Genomic DNA, 18227 nt, shown 5'->3' with positions numbered 1-18227 from the left:
AAATACCTTATTTGAGGTTGAGGGTTTTTCATATAGTTTCGCCAACGCCTTAATCAAACCCTCTGTCGTTGTTTCCTTCGAAATAATTGAAGGCAACCGACGCTGCGAGGCACAACCGTATTGTTCTGAGTTCCTTTCTATTGAGAAGGTTCCATTCTTCATCTGTCATACCCGTTGGCATATTTATTTTTCTTCCCAATGGTAGGTACAGATCTTTCTAATACAGATAATCTTCCATCTGCATCTTCCATGGCGAGAAGATTTGGCCGTTAAATTTCTCGACCCTAAACTTACCATCTTTTTCCATTGCTCCCACTTGAACCAGGAATCCTTCTCTCCTGCGAGTTTGTCAACCAAAAAGACCTTCAGCTTCGATACCAGTTGTTAGAAAATTATATATTACAGAGCAATGAAACACATAAAATATTACAGAAATATAAACACAGAAAATGCATAAAACAAGAGAGACACAGATATATGTGGTTCACCCAGTTTGGGCTACGTCCACGGAGAAACAACCAGTCCTTCCTTTTATATTATCCAGCAAACTGAAGAGATACAACCTACAACAGATCTATTGTAACACCCTCTTCTCTCTCAATCTCCTCTCTCTTTCTCACTCAGAATACAGATCTGCATAGACACAATACAATTCCCTCATATATAGTGAGGGGTTGCCTTCAAGGGCAAAAAACCCTAAAATAAACATAACTTCTACCGTCAGATCTCCACCTAATGAACGGACCAAATTAACTAGAAATTACTATACTTTTACAAGGCAATTTTACATCTATTCTTAGCTTCGAGGGTGATGCCCACGAAACCCCCCGCCGAGGGGGGCTCCCCAAAGGTCGCAGCTGTCCCCCTTGGACCCTCCCTGCAGCGAATATTTTACGAGCTTCGAACTTGGGTCCAATGCGGTGATACCTTTGAATACAAAAGATAATTAGGCTTCAGACCCAATAGCTAGTTTGATAACAGAAAAATATCCACAAAAAGGCTACCAGGGAAGCCTTGATCTCCTTTCTCCCTCCTTGGGACCATGAATTTAGACCAAGGCACTCTTGCTGCCACCAAAACACTGTTTTTGCTTTCCAATGCAATTGCTAGTGTTAGATTTCGAGTTGGAGAAGTTGATATCAGTTGTGTTTACATGCTTAGATTTGTTCTTGTTTAGTTTCCATAGCTTTATTGCATAACTTCCTATCCATAAAGTTCTGTTCAACGTGAAAAATAGGTAAAACTTTGTTTTCTTGATTCTTACTTGGGTCAGTTTTGAAAAGAAGTGTGCATCTCACCTATAAGACACTCTAGCTTATCCTTCTTCCATCACCCAACCTGTTCCAATCCATCTCTCAATATTTCCTTCACTCATTCGCCATACTTTCCCAAACTGCCCTAATTTATACATTCTTGTGCAAAATTGCTTCCTTGACCTTTGAACAAATCCAATTGTCTCCTTCACTCTTGATCTTCATTTACAAGGTCCTAGACCCCTTAACATCTCTATCCCACCTTCATTTCCCTTTCCCACCATTTTTTTCACCGTCAAACCTCCAAAAACCACTTTCGGCCTCTTCCTGTAGAACCTCCTATAGAACTTCCTGTAGATCCCCTACAGCCTCCTGTAGAAGTTCATGTGAGTGATTTTTCGAAGTTTGATCGCAATGGAAATCTCTAGAAGGGTACTAGGAACTCCTTAGGTCCTCTCCACACCTTCCCAACCTCCTGCAAAAGCCAACTCCATCTTCCTTCGCCACCAAACCTTTGCACAGTCACAAGTAGTTAAAACACAAGCATAATAATTCTGCATAAAATTGTTCAAAAGTACAAAAAGATGATTTTTCCATATATTCCTTCAGAAGTAGCTTGAATACATGCATTTAACCTTTTCAATAGTCAATGGCATTCATTTTAGTAGTTTCCACTTATTTTCTTGCAAAAGTATGGTTAGTGGGTAAAACTAGGGTTTGCTAGGGTTTGTGTTTCCTTTCAGCTTTCATCTTCTTTCTGCAAGTAGACTAGCCTCTTTTGAGTTAGCTTTCATCCATCATAGTTAAAAGCTTCTTTTGAGAACTCATAGAAGTTGGCTTAAGCTCATAGCAGACTTGTTCAAGCTGATCAAGTGACAGCCTACGATAAGAGCTAGTACTTGTGCATATAGCACCATCGCTTCCAAGTTTGTTACGAACTACCAGGTTGATAAAAGTAAAGTAGGGAGTCCCAAGAGTTGCAGCATCATTGTTGCAATACTGGAGCTCACCAATACCCTGAGCTTCCCATACGGCCTTCGCAATGAACCAAAACTGGTTCGGGTCCTCATTTCCCAAACCCTTGAAAACGGGAAACTTTACTGCATTCGCCATATTGAACGGTGGCGGAGGTGGTGGCGGTGTGGTGAAGGTGTATGCTATAGAGGTGAATGTGTAGGTGGGGTGGGTGGATGGGGAATTTGTAGGAACCCTCATCTTATTAATTGAACAGTGCTCTTCGGTGAAACCTGTGTTGTTTCCTCGTCGTCACTCAGAGGAGGTTCGACTAGCAGGCTATATTCAAGGCCTGTTTTACCTCTATCCCTAAAGATATTTCCACTTTGTATAGCTCCAAACATCAAGGTAACTGCATAACCTTCTTTTCACACAAGATCATCTTAATCCAAGTATTTAAATACCTTAAATACTTACCTCACAGTCCCTTGAAGAAGCGACACTCTGCTTCACTGTAACGGAACGGAGTATCGACTATGAACTCTGTCACGAATCCTCCTATGATACGATCAAGTCAGTGATCGACATCGCATGCGATATTATCTTCAGAGGCTTCCAATATTTGCACTAACTCTGGGGTCCACACTATCAGACCATCAAGCCTCCACCTTCCTTATTCATCTGCCAATTTAGCGATCCAAACATATAATTCAACTAGGAAGGAACAAAAGAATATTTCGTGTATCTATATATATATATATATATATATATATCTGTCCAACCACTGTTCTTTATCCAATCATGGATTTCTATTTTCTTGCACCACAAATTCGTGGACCTTCTTATCCAACCAATCTTCAATTTCCTTCTTAGTTGGGTTCTAATGATGCGATCTCTTTATGCAGATCCCAGTCTCGACAACGGAACCATTTGTTGGCTTAGTGGGACCTGACCCAGGTTCAACGTTAATTTAGCCAAACAAATCCCTACACTACTGGCCCTTTCGAAATCAATCCGCAGAGCACGAATTGAAGTCTCACCCGAAGTAGTATGGGAGGATGCTAGAACCAAGTTTTCATACCTAGAGATGGTAGTGATGTCATTTTATGCCCTAACTCTGACTTCACGTAGATCGATAAGCCTTTTATGGCTTATTAATATACTTCCCTTAATCAACCTTTAGACCTTCGCGAATGTCTAAGACTGTCATTTGCGGACCCTAAGCAGGAAAATCGACCACTTACTCGCTGATGTAATTACTCTTACTTCCATATTTACCCAAATTGGCTTAAGTATCTGATAAATTTAACATGCATTAATATGTTCTTCGTGTAAACAGATATTATTACTTATGTACAGATAACGAAGTAAAACATATAGAATTGCGCATCAATATAACATTAAATCATGAAAACCATTGTTCAACATAACATAACCGCATTTATTCATAACAAAAGTAACTGGATCAAAACACAGACAATTCCAAAATAATCTTCTTTATCAGTACTTCAGATCTTCTTATAGATTCTAACTACCCTGCACACTCAGCTACAGGGGTCTGCGCACTCAGCTGCGGACTTCTACCCTAGGCCTATGTGCACACAACTATAGAGTCTTTCTTCTATTCTAAGACTCTTCACTCTTAACTCTTACTGACCCATCAATGACTTCCCTTCTTCAAAACATACCTTAGACTCTTCTAAGACTCCTCTTTTTATACAATCCCATGGTCTATGGACCATGGGTAGATCTTCTAAATCCGACACAACTTACATAAAAGAAGGGTGGAAACTCTTTTTGACACTTTACATCTACGTGCTCCGCGACCACAAATTGCGGAAACTTTACACTTTACATACAAAAACTTGGGATTTTAACCCCAAATTCGACCCTAGGGGACCCTGTCCCAACAACATGTATAACATAATCATAATAACATATAAACATACGCAAATAAATGTATCAGCACATAAACATCAATCTAGCTAGGATCCAGTCATCAATGCAAGGCCATATCAACAATGCATGCTATGGCCTCATGCATGACAACAACCATTACTCCATTATAAACATTTCTACATGCAACTGACAATATGGATAAGCAATGCCAAATCAACTACACCTACGCATAAATGCATGTAGTCGAACATAATCGATCAGTTCTTGCAATCAACCTACAAAAATGATACATGTAAGTAAAAGATTCAATAATGTAACCTAACATACAAGGATGTAAGTAGGTGACATAAAATCAACATGTAAGCAACAAGTAACAATATACAATCAGTCACATACTCATGTCAAATACTCTTCACGAGATCAACATCAAATTCTCCATGATAACCTTGCTACAACCCTAATCCAACATCAAGAAAATGCAACAAGTATATAGGTGTAAGAGGCACACATGCAACTAACATGCATGCATGACTAACACATTTAACCCATCCAGTCCAAGAGTTCAACCATGCTCTGATACTACTCTAACACCCTCCTCCCACACCCACCCGAGTAACCATGCCAACAGGGGCAAACATGAGACGAGAGGCTACTATGATCAAGTTCGGACTCCTAGGTAACCTTAAGGAAGTGGAATTGATGAAACATCACACACAGTCATCCAACATCATCAACATAACCCTCAGAAGACAAGTTAGCCACTCAGATAACCTATCCCTAGGTCCCATTGTTGTTTTGGACCTTCGAAGCCATAGTCTCTCTCATGCTATGGGCAAGGGAGTGACCAAAAGCCCAAAGTCACTCTCATAGGCCTGCCTGCCAGCGATTATGAACTAAATTTTCCAGTTCTGTGCCAATGACCCTGGGATTTAAGACACTTTTTCAAGCCCAGAGCCCAGGCCACTGCCCATAATGTAATGAAAGCTTAGAATCAAGTAAAGTATAGGGAAACAATGATGCAAAAGTAAATAGTTGATCATGACCTTAACCAAACCCCTACTAGTCATGACAGTCATTTCATCAAACATATTGTCAACATGTAACCTACAGGTGTAAACAACATAATTAAGTGTACAGATCTCATACTTATCTGAGAATCGCCATGAACCATTGTTTCCTCATGTCATTTACTACCTTATCATGTATTAGGTCATAGATACACTATTAATTCAAATAAAAGTAAAAACATGCTGAGAGCCAAACATAGCTTCTGCCATAAAATGTGCATATAAATAGCATAATAGGAACAAAAATAGAATAAACATATAACCCATCAAAACCCATACATATACCAATAAACTTACACATGAAAATCAATGGAATGAACTTCTCATTAATCAATTCAATGAACCAAACGGTGATGGGACTACCATGTTCCACCCTACCATAGATTGGTTGACCCAAGTTTCCCTTCAGCCAATCACCCCCGTGCCATATTCCAAGCATGAATGTGGGACTCATGGAACACATAAAAAAAAAACTGATCAATGTGGATTCCACCGAAGTTCTCTGCCTACACCGTGAGGAATTTGAGTGCCTCCTAGTCTCTTAGGCTTTACCGTGCACCCGCAATCTGATCCAGGGATCACTAGGCCCTACACTGAGACATACTCTCCAGGATTTACCATGCATTCCATCCCAGAATCACTAGGCCCAACGGAGAGAAAATCCACCTCTTGGCTTTACCATATATCTCGCCATTCACCAAAAAGGATTCCTAGGCCCACTGAGGCACACAATCTGGCTTTACCGCAACCCACAGTCTGGTTTAGGGGTTACTAGGCCAATGATTTCATCCGTCCTCAATCTATTTTAGGGACCACTACACCATTTGTTTGTCAATTCAGAGATCCAACCCACTCAGCGTTGAATATAATCCAACCATCCTACATAAACTGAATGAGAGAACCCATCTCATCAAAGCTATTAAGAAATGGCAAGGCAAGGCTAAAAATACCGTCACACCTGGAAAAACCCATGCCATAGTAGAAAAGAAACACATTCAATCCCATGCATGCCAAATATAGCCAGGAAAATACACATGCAAGTTGATACCTACAATGAAGCCTGTTGTAGCTGCTTGATCATTCCTTTCCCTTCTTGATCTTTGCTTCTTCTTGCCTTCTTTGCCTTTCTTACTCCAATGCCAAAATGGTCCAAGAAAACTCTATGTGTCCAAGAGTGTGAGAGAGATAATAATGAAAGAGCTACAAAGCTAAACTGGCAAAAGGTTACCAATTGATCCTCAAAAGCCCTTTTATGAATGAGACCTCTATTTTCTTCATTTTCCATTATTTTCCTTCATTTTCCTCTTCACATGGAACTTGTGACATTTCACCTCCTTTTTCTCCTAATTTCCATTATTTTCATAAATAAATGTGCCAATAATGCCATTTTCCCTTCCCAAATCCTTATCCATTTCCTTTGCCAATTTCCTTATCCATAAACAACCAAATGAACACCCCCCAGGATGTCTTGCCCAACATTTAGCTTGCAATAAGTGTCCCATCCATCTGTTGTTATTATTTTTAACTTTTATTACATGGAATTTTCACTAGAGTTGTTACATTTTCCAAAAGGGACTAAGGGAGTTCAATTTCTTGGGAAATTCAGCTAACTTATTGCACTAAGAAAAATGGAAAATTTTGATAGCCATTAAGGTTGGTGGTTGAGCATTAAATTCTCTGGAATGGTGTGTTGCGGAGATGGTTGTTGTAAATTTATGAACTATAGGAAAAGGACAAGCCCAAGATAGCTTAGGAAAACACAACAAGAAAACCAGGATGCAAGGCATGGGAGAGAGAAGAAAACCTCAGTTTTTCTCAATGAGGGAAAAAAACAAGGGAGAGTAATAGGAGAGAGAGGAAATAAACTCTCATGCACAAACAAACCATGCCAGGGAAAAGAAAAGGAAATATCCCATGGACGAGAAGACAAATAGTGGGACTTGAGTGTTGGTCAATTGGCATTGTTTGTCTTTCTGGTGGCAGTAAGTGTATTGGCATTGATTTCAATAGTCACGATGAGAGATCAATTTGGGTAGTTGGAATTTCCTGACAATTAGCAAGTGTGTTGGCATTGATGTCAACCGGATTAGCATGGATGTATGTGCTAGGCAAGAAAACATTGATCTCCAATAAGCTAGTTGTGATAGCAACAAATTCTAGCATTGATGTGCTTGATGTGTCAAGCTCAGGGCGATTCCTATGGTTGCTATAGTCTTTGGTAAGGAATCACCATAGTAGCAGGCTTATTGGAGAATCCATAAAATGATGACTATGGTGGTTGGGAGTCCAAGACTTTGGAGGAGCCTCAAGAGATCAGCTCAGATACTCTTAGAGCTAGAAAAGTTGGTTACTTCTCATAAATATATTTCCAATGGTATGTGGAAGTCCATAAAGGGAAATCAAGATAATATTTATTGATAGCCAAAGTAAGGATCTTTAATTCCTTAGGAGGAGGCCAAATTTCACACCCCAAATTTCAGGACCTCGAAACCTAGGTGAATATCAGAGGTTTGAGTTTTCATAACTTGGTGTAATTCCTTTTTTGTTAAATTTTCGATGTCAGTGGGTGAATCTCGAAAGGTCGGATATCCGAAGCGCTAAATATCATAGCAGGAAAAACATTGGACCCTCAAAGTTTTAGAACCTCAGAACATCGAAGGTCAAGTATTTCATAACCTTGTTGTAATTCTCTTTTGTGAAAGTTTCGATGCCAGGGGGGTGAATCTCGGAACTTTGGAACTTCAGGAGGTTGGAACATCAGAGGTCAAAACCTCATAACTTCTTGTAAATTTATTTCTTTGAAAAGCATCGAGGGTTGTGGGGAGTGATAACTACAAAGGAAATCATTTGCAAACCAAGGACTGAGGGACCCTTTCTCTCTCCTTGGACAAGACACATGGAAGAAACTGGTTGGCCCTCAAGAGCTAATGGTGGCAAATGATGTCATCATGACATGGTATTACGGAGGACACGTGGCAGTCAGAATAAACACTATTGGGTGGTCTAATGGGCCAAATCTGGGTGACATGTGTCACCACTAAGGAGACACCACATGGAGATGATGACATGAGCATGACATCATTTTAGAGTTTGGAATATCGGAGGTCGGGATTTCATAACTTCTCCATAATTGCATTTTGGAGAAAGTCTCGATATAAGGAGCTCCAATGTTGATTGGTGTTTGATCATGAAGACCCAAAGAACCAAGGGAGCAGAGCAGGGCTTAGCACCCGAGAGCTATGGATATGCCACATGGGTCTTTCAGACCCCACATATTTTGTAACTCTGTTCTAATTGAATTTTGAGAAAATTTGTGATGTCAGGGGCTTCCGATGTGTTTTGAACTTGGTCATGAAAGCCCAAAGAACCAAGGGAAAAGAGTGATAACACAAGAAGATAATCCTTTGGTAGATCCTTAAGGGCTTAGCACCTAAGTTTTGTGTTGCCAGTCATAGCTCCCGGTCCCATGGAGAAAAAACAAGAAGGGGCTAAGAAAAAGGGGCTACAGACCAATCAAGATCTCGTAATTTTGTAATCTCACTTTAATAAAAAGTTACAAAATGTTGAAGCTTTGAAACTGCAATGCAGAGGTGTATGAAGTCTTCGGTCACAATGCTTGGTCCTATGGTGGAAAATCAATAGGGGCAAAGTAGAAGGTGTTAAAGGCCAATTGAGATTTCATGATTTTGTAACATCAATTTAATAAAAGTTATGATATGTAGGGGCTCTGATATAATATCACATAGGTGTATGAAGGATGAATGAGCTGATATCTAAGAGAGTTAAAGAGGAGTTGTTCGATGGAGTCAATGGTGACTATCGTGGGAAGGAGATAGTGACAGAAAGGACCATGGTTGCACAGGATGAAGTAATGGAATGTATCAGTGAACTGAGACAAGCCATCCCTGATCTTGCTTGCATGATACAAGGGATTAATGAAGAAAAGAGAAGCCATGCTGAAGTACATGTCAATCTCTATGAGCCATGAATAAGCATGGAAATCCTCATTGGAGTGTGCAGGTGGACTGAGGATTTATTTATCAACATGGAAACACTTAGGTGCCCATTCTCATGTTTAATACAGTGGCAAAGTTCAATCAAGAGATGCAACATTAGCATGGAAAACCATGCAATAGTACACTTGGGTAGTGTGTAAGTGAAATAGTGGATGACAGAGTTAGCATAGGAGTGAAACAAAACCTAGGGTTACAATTGAGAAAAGGGGGAAAAGTATCATTGTGGCTAGTGAGTTGTGTGGAGAACTCAGTGGGAGTGTGTGTTTTGTTTTGTGAGAGGGCGAGAGAACCAATACTGTAGAGAGACGTTAAGAGTGTCTATGCAGAGAAAAGAGGCCCTGAGAGAGATAGTGTTGCTATGTGAGAGGCTAAGAGATCCTATTGAATAGAAGAGGTCAAAAGTGTCATAGAAAGAGAAGAAGGTCGATAACTGAGTATATGCTATTAATAGAAGGGGAATGAGAAAAGTGGGTTGCTATAGAACAAAAACCCTAGGCAATGTGCATTTAGATGCGATAGATATAGAGTTATATTACATTTGCACACAAAGCACAGAACCCAGGTCAATGGCTCATTGAGAGCAGAGGAATGAGAAAAGTGGGTTGCAATAGAGTAAGCAGAAAATGGTAGAGTGTTGTGTGGGTTGTGAAAAACAACGAGTTACTACAGAGTGAGCAGAGGATAGTGGGTTGCGTGGGACAAAAGGCTTCTAAGGAGAAAATTGTTGAAAATAGGCATAGAGGCTGCCAATTACAATGAAAAATAGTTTTCTTTTGAGTGCGGGTTAGAGCCTACATACAAGATGTTGGTTCTTCCATCTCTAGTGGGTGTTTGAAGAAAACTTGGGGGTTTGTGCCTCTTGCAATTTAGTGCTTGCATAAATCGAAGGAGCTGCAAGTTAGTGCTTGCAACAAATCCGTGAAGTTGGTGCTTCACATGGTGATTCTAGTAAGTTGACTAGGTGTCTACAAAAGGAGGGAGTTGGTGATTCTTGCTAGTGGGTGATAGAAAGCAATCAAAGGGATTTGGTGCTTCCTGTGAGTGGTGGCTCACAAACAGACTGATGTAATAGAGTAGGTGCTCTTATTTTACATCAATAACAATAACAAGATTTGGTGGGTTTTTTCTCGAAAGGGTTTCCACGTAAAATATTTGTGTCTTATGTGTTTTTTCTCATGATGTGTATGCTTGTATTGGTTGATATGGTTATTGTTATGATTTGTTAATGATTTATCTCATATAATGGATGCCAAATTTGAATGAGTAAAGATAAATTGGCATAGAAGTGAAAATTAGCCTTAATACTGATTCACCCCCCCTCTTATTATTAACATTGTTTCCAACAATCAGTATCAGAGTGAGGTTCCTTCAGTAATAGCTTGAATGCTAGAAGGAAAATCTAAAGAAGACAATGGCTAATCAAGTTTTATTAACAATAGAAGGAGTTCCATTTTTAAATGGACCAGACTATGAGCTCTAGAAGATTAGAATGGAAACCTATTTGATAGTAGTCAATGAAGACATTTGGTTATCTGTAATATATGGAGAGAAGAATGAATTCAATATAGAAGCCAAGGAAATCATCATTAAAGGGTTGTATAAGCCAGATGCTAATAAAGTGAGGCATTGTGAGTTAGCAAAGGAAATGTTGGAAAAATTGCAATGTCTATATGGAGGATAAAGCTATGCAACAATAGAGGAAGTCAAAGAACCTTGTTACTCAAGAAGTGAATGAGAACATGCAGATGTTGGTGCTAGAAATGAAAAACATAAGGAGAGAAGGAAGAAGTTGAAGAAATCATCCCAGAAAAGAGTTCCTGAGAAGATATAAGATCTTCCCCTTAATGCACAAGCTACTGGTCATCACTTTCAAGAGGATGTTGAAGAGTTAAAATAAGGGTCTTGTTGCTCAGAAGGTATGATTTTTCTTTTTCATAAATGTAGAGAAATAGGTTGCTCATTATCTAGATGTTCGTGTGAGTCACTTGAGGATAGAGATATACATGCATCGAGTAGTAGAAATGAAGATATAACTACTTTAGTAGCAATAGCCAATGAGAGTATCTCAAAGGAAGAAGATAGATCCTAGGTGTGCTCATCTGTAGGAGAAAATAAGAGTACCCTGGGTAGTGATGAAGAAGGGATACTCCTCATACCCATGGAAGATTCCATGGATGCAGAGATGAATTTAGATTTATGTGGGGGCTCATCCTACACCTTTGATAGTGAAGAAAGGGATCTAGATGAAAGGATCTATTTGAGGAAGAAGTTGATCTCTACTCTAAAGGAGGTCAAGGACCTACCAAAGGAAAATATCAAGCAAGAGAAGAAATTAAAAATTTATGAGCCTGAGAATGAGAAGCTGAGAAAAAAAATAATCAATCTTAATGCTCAACAAGAAGAGGCTAGTAGGCTGAGTGGCATGTTGACCAATAAGATAAATGATAGATAATATTACTGTGAGAGACTATAAGATGAAGTAGTCTCATTGAGACATGATATATTAAAGAAGTTTCTCAACATCAGAAGATTATTGAGAGTTGGGTGAGATGCTTGCTAAGAAAATATACCCTCTCATCAAGGTTGGTTTGGGTTTCGAAGAAGAACCAAGCTCTAATAAGGAAAAGGTTGGAAGGTCAACCACTCATGTAAGGGAAGTTGGAAATTCTAACAATAACGAAAGAAAAGAGGTGGTTGTACAACAACAACAACAAGGAAATCAGCAATGACAAGAGAAGAAGAAGTAGTAGCAAAATTTTATGCAACAACAAAGGCAGTAGCAAAAGAGAGCTAAGAATTTGTAAGAAGGAATTCAAGGTAGTAATACAAACTTCCATGGAAGGCATATGAAGAACCAACAGGTCCTTTTTCCCTGAGGGACAAAGCCCTCAAGGTAAAGCTTCCTTTAGTTCTCAATAGCCCTTTTATGGATATTGTTTTTCTTGCAATAACTTTGGACATAAAGTCATAAACTATAGATGGCATGCAATAAAATAAGACATGTTAGGTAGCAGCAACCCAAGAATGCAAAAAATGGCCATGAGTAAGCATGTTGGTAGTGATAGAAGTTTTGACAAGAATGTTGTCAAGAATAGTAACTTATATGCTTCATTCATGTGTTATGTCAAATAACACATTTATGGCAATCTTGGGCACATGAGAGAAATTTGCAGATATGGGAAGAAAAAGCATGCTTTTCAGCATATGCATGCAAATGTAGCTGCTTGGGATTTGAAGACAATAAGAAATAGTGGAGTAGAGGAATACAACTTTGTCTTCACTAATGTCAAAATAGCAAGAGGATTTGGGTGAAGGAAGAGAAGTTGAAGGAGAAGTGTCCTCCAAAAATGTGTAGCAGAGACAAAGCTCAACCATGGGAAAAGAAGAATATTGAGGATAATGCTTCTGTTTGGCCAAAGAAGGTTTGGAAGAAAAAGGAAGATAATATTCTCAGGTGGAGTATATCCTTTTTTTATCTTCAGTAAAAGAAGAGAATAGCCTCAAGGGAGGTTGAATAAGTTAGATGCGGGCATAAAATCTCATACAAACGAGATGCATATGAATAATAAGGTATGGTCGAGTCTCCTTGTTGATTACAGTAATAAATTTGTTTATTTAAAGTGTATCAACATTGAAAGAGAAATAGGAAAGAAAAACCAACATGGTTTCAAGAGGAATACACAACAAGAGTGTATGTTGTGAGATAAGAAGATGAGTTGCAACAAAAGTGTGGAATGACAAGAGGCCCACAGTCAAGCCATGTCCACATGATCATTCCCCAATCAGAAGCAAGGAAGCAGATGTAGTAGATCAGAGAGCATTGGCTCAGAGGAATCTTCTTTGATAGCAGTAGCAGATAACAATTGTCAGCCTCAGGAAGAAAGATTGCATAGAGAATGAAAGGTTTGCATATTTGGTGAAATACCCTTATTTCATTTAAGTTGTGAATTTGATTTTTCCTAGCAATCTTGTGTTCATGAAGCACAATGGGTATAAGCTTTCAATGTCCCTTAGTCTTCAGTTGGTATCGCTATGTCAATTAAGGGTAGGGGTTCATATGGAGTAGCCTCCTTTTGTAAGTGGACATTTCCTTTTGAGAAAGAGCTATAAGAAGTTTCTTGGTATAGCATCCAATTTGTATCAATTTCTTGGTGCAATTAGTATTATTTAAGCAGCAGTCCCTATTGTAGAAGTATGATCTCAAGGGGAGAAGTGTTTAATATGCTCAAGAGAAGTGAGCATAAAGGATGAAGCAGCAAAAACAGTGAAGAGAAAGCTCAATGCATCACTAATGATTGGTATTTGCAACAAAAATAATACCATTAGAAATTTTAATAATTATCAATTTCTTTTAATTGGTACAAAAGATGCATTGGAAGAAACAATATTTAGCCAACATCCATAAGGTGTCCAAAACTGGAGGTCTATTAAAAGGAGGAAGTATATGTTCAAGGGGATAATATCACACAGATACAGTTTATAGAGTAGCAACAACTATTAGCCCTTGAAGAGAAGTTAGTTGAGAATAATGCACAACATCAATCGAACGCTCAGTCACTCATAATCGATGATTGCTTGGGGAAGAAGAAGTAGCTTGTAACCCTTTTCCATTGAATTCAATGGGGGATAGAAGCTAATTAGAGAGAAAGTTTTGATGGCCCAAGCATAGGAAATAAGGGCATTAGTGGCTCATGAAAGTAGAAGTGAAGGAGCATGAGGTTTGGCCATCAATGTGGAGAAGTGAAGAGGTGTTGCCATCAATGCCAAAGGGGGATATTGATGGACAGTTAGCATTGTTTATCTTACTAGTGGAAGTAAGTGTGTTGGCATTGATGTCAATAGTCATGTTGGGAGATCAAGTTGGGAATTTTGCATTTCCTGACAGTTAGCAAGTGTGTTGGCATTGATATCAACCAGATTAGCATGGATGTATGTGCTAGGAAAGATAACATTGATGTCCACTAGGCTAGTTTTTATAGCAACAGATTCTAGCATTGATGTGCTTGATGTGTCAAGCTTAGGGGGATCCTATGGATGTTGCAGTCTCTAGTAGAGAATCACCATAGTAGCAGGCTTATTAGAGAATCCATAAAATGATGACTATGGTGGTTGGAAGTCCCAAATTTTGGAGGATATTATACCTCAAGAGATCAGCTTAGATATTGTTGGAGTTGGCACAATTGGTTAGTGCTCAGAAAGATATTTCCAACGGTATGTGGAAGTCCATAAATGGCCACTGAGATCAAAATTTACTGATAACCGAAGTAAGGACCTCGAAGTCCTTAGGAGGAGGTTGAATTTCAGACCTTGAATATCGAGGCCTCGAAACCCAGGTGAATATCAGAGGTTAGAGTTTTCGTAACTCCGTTGTAATTCATTTTTGTGAAAGTTTCGATGCCATGGGGTCGAATTTAGGAACATTGGATATCATAAGGGATGAATATCAGAGTAAGCAAAATATTAGGGAGTAGGCTAAACATTGGACCCTTGAAGGTTTGGAACCTCAGAACATCAAAGGTCGTGGATTTCATAACCCCGCCATAATTTCCTTTCGTGATAGTTTCAATGCAAGGGGGGAATATCAAAACTTCGGAACTTCAAGAAGTTGGAACCTCATAAGTTCTCATAAATTTATTTCTTTGAAAAGCGTTGAGGGTTGTAGGGAGTAATAAATACAAAGGAAATAGTTTGCAAACCAAGGACCCTTTCTATCTCCTTGGATATGACACATGGCAGAAGCTGATTAGCCCTCAAGAGCTGATGGTGGTAGATGACATCAGCATGATGTGGTGGTACGAAGGAAACGTGGCAGTCATAATCATCACTATTGGGTGGCCTAATGGGCCAATTCCAAGTGACACATGTCACCACCAAGGAGACGCTACGTGGAGATGATGACATAAGAATATTGTCATTTCAAAGGTCGGAATATCGGAGTTTGGGATTTTGTAACTTCCTGGTAATCGTATTTTGGAGGAAGTCCCAATATAGGTAGCTTCGATGTGGATTGGTGTTTGGTCATGGAGACCCAAAAAACCAAGGGCACAGAGCAGGGCTTAACACTCAAGAGCTATGGAGATTCCACATGGGTATTTTGGACCCCAAAGATTTTGTAACACCGTTCTAATTGAATTATGAGAAAATTTATGATGCCAGGGGCTTCCAATGTGTTTAGCACTTGGTCATGAAATCCTGAAGAATAAAGGGAAAAGATAGATAACATAAGGATATAGGCCTTCGGTAGGTCCTAAACATTTTAGCACCCAAGTGTTGTGCCACCGGTCACAACTCTAGAGGAAAAAAGAGAAGGGCTAAGCAAAAGGGGCTAAAGACCAATCGATATCTCATAATTTCATAAGCTCGCTTCAATAAAAAGTTATGAAATGTTGAAGCTATGAAACTGCAATATAGAGGTGTATGAAGCCATTGGTCATAGCACCTGGTCCCATGGTGGAAAATCAATAGGAGGTGAAGCGGAAGGGGCTAAATTCCAATTGGGATTTCGCAATTTTGTAACATCAATTTAATAAAAGGTATGATATGTAGGGGCTCTGATATAACATCAGAGAGTTGTATGGTGGATGAATGAGTTGACAACTAAGAGAGTTAAAGAGGAGTTGGTCAATGGAGTCAATGGTGACTGTCGTAGGAAGGCAACAGTGACAGAAAGGACCATGGTTGCATAGGATGAATTAATGGAGTCTGTTAGTGAACTGAGATAACCCATCCCTAATATTTATTGCACGTTATAAATGATTAATGAAGAATAAAGGAGCCATGCCAAAGTACCTATCAAGCTCTATGAGGCATGAATAAGCATGGAAAGCCTCGTTGAAGGGTGCAGGTGGACTAAGGATTTATTTCTCAGCATGGAAGCACTCAGGTGCCCATTCGCATGTTTAATGCAATGAAAAAGTTCAAGCAAGAGACACAACAGCAACATGGATAACCATGCAGGAGTACACTCACATAGTGTGTAGGTGAAATAATGGATGATATAGATAGCACAAGAGTGAAATAAAACCTGGGATTGCAGTTGACAAAAGGGGGGAAAGTAGCATTATGGTCATTTAGTTGTATGGAGAGCTCGGTGGGAGAGTGTGTGCTATTGTCTAAGAGGGTGATAGAGACAGTGTTGCAAAGAGAGGCTAAGAGTTCCTATGCAAAGAAAAGAGACCACAAGAGAAGCAGTGTTGTTGTGTGAGAGGCCGAGACAACCTTTTGAATAGAAGATGCTGGAAGCATCATAGCAGGAGAAGAAGGCCAAGAGATGAGTGTATGATGTTCAGAGTAGAGGAATGAGAACAATGGGATGCTATGTAATAAGAAAATAACAATAGAGTGTTGCGTGGACTGTGAGGTATAATAGTGGGTTGTTGTAGAGTGAGTAAAGGACAGTGGGTTACATGAGATAAAAGGCTACTAAGGAGAAAAGAGATGAAAATAGGAAGAGACGATGCCAATTACAGTGAACATTAGTTTTCTTTTGAATGTGAGTTAGAACCTACATACAGTAAATTGGTGCTTCCATATCTAGTGGGTGTATGAATAAAGATTGGGTGTTTGTGCCTCCTAAAAGTTCGTGCTTGCATAAATCCAAGGAGTTGCAAGTTTATTCTTGAAAAAAATACGTGAATTTGGTGCTTTACATGGTGCTTCTAGTAAGTTAATCAGGTGTCTACAAAAGGAGGGAGTTGGTGCTTCCTACTAGTGGGTGTTAGCAAACAATCAAAGGGAGTTGGTGCTTCCTCTGAGTGGTGGCTCACAAACAGACTGATGTAAAAGAGTAGGTGCTCTTATTTTACATAAATAATAACAACAAGATTTGGTGGTGTTTTTCCCAAAAGTGTTTCCACATAAAACCTCGGTGCCTCATGTGTTTGTTGCTCATGATGTGTATGTTTGTATTGGTCGATATGGTTGTTGTTATGGTTTGATTGCTCTCATATAATGGATGCCAAATTTGAATGAGTAAAGATAAATTGGTATAGAACTAAAAATTAGCCTTAATATTGATTCACCCCCCCTCTAAGTATTAACATTGTTTCCAACATCAAGAGCAACATAAAAAGGAGCAGCGCAAAGTGTGACGCATGCACAACAAGAAAAGAGCAGAGAGAGCTTAGTTGGAAGAAACAATAGCAAATTAGGGTGTTGTTATTCTTGGTAAACAATAATAAGTTCAAGTTTTGGGAGGATTTTGACTTCTTCCTTTACTCTCAAGGTGCCATCATCCTTCGGCGAAGAAATAGGAGCACCAGAGAAGTTTTCCTTGAGGTGAGGATAAATCTCAGGATACCTCAGGGGGCTAAAGGTTGGAGATTTCATTCTCTGGATTCCCTTGATAGCATAGGGTAGAGGTTTATCCCTTAGATTTGTGGTAAATGAAACCCTGGAGGTATCCATTGCTTGTAATATAATAGTGGGTTATGGATTCCCTCAATTGGGTGGAACCACTATCTGGTAGTGGGTTTTTGATTCCCTTAATTAGGTGGAACCACTATGATGCATATAATCAGGGTGGAGGTGGAAAAACTAGACTCCCTGGAGCATGTGGGTGTGTTTTCGAATGTCTAGAGAGAGTGGAGGTTGTAAGTCTAAGGAATCCATGAACTTGGTCAATGTTTATTGATTATTTGAAGGGTGGGGGTAGCATACCTTTGGATTCCCTATTTATTGTCAATTATCATTTGTTAGACGAACGCTGGAGGTAACAAGCCTATGGATTCCCTGAATGCAACTTAATACCGAGTAGATTGTGGGTGGAGGTAGGAGGACCTCAGGAGTCCCTATTTCAACTCAAAAATGTTGATTATTCCCTTGGGACTTGGCTAAGGGGTGATAGGTGCAAGTATCTTGGCTACAGCTGCCTATGGTTGGGTGGAGAGTTGATGTCCATAACTCAGTCACCCATCAACTATATTAATTAAATATAAGTTGTTATGTGTAACCTTGTATGATATCATGGTTGACTATTATGATTCTAATTGGGTTACATGCTTGTTATAGACAACTTATGTATGTGATTGGAATATGGT

This window comes from Pinus tabuliformis, chromosome 7, assembly GCF_031772625.1.
Source record: "Pinus tabuliformis cultivar Carrire ecotype Pingquan chromosome 7, CPIR1, whole genome shotgun sequence".
Taxonomy (NCBI): Eukaryota; Viridiplantae; Streptophyta; class Pinopsida; order Pinales; family Pinaceae; genus Pinus; species Pinus tabuliformis.
Note: the sequence above shows the minus strand (reverse complement) of the source record.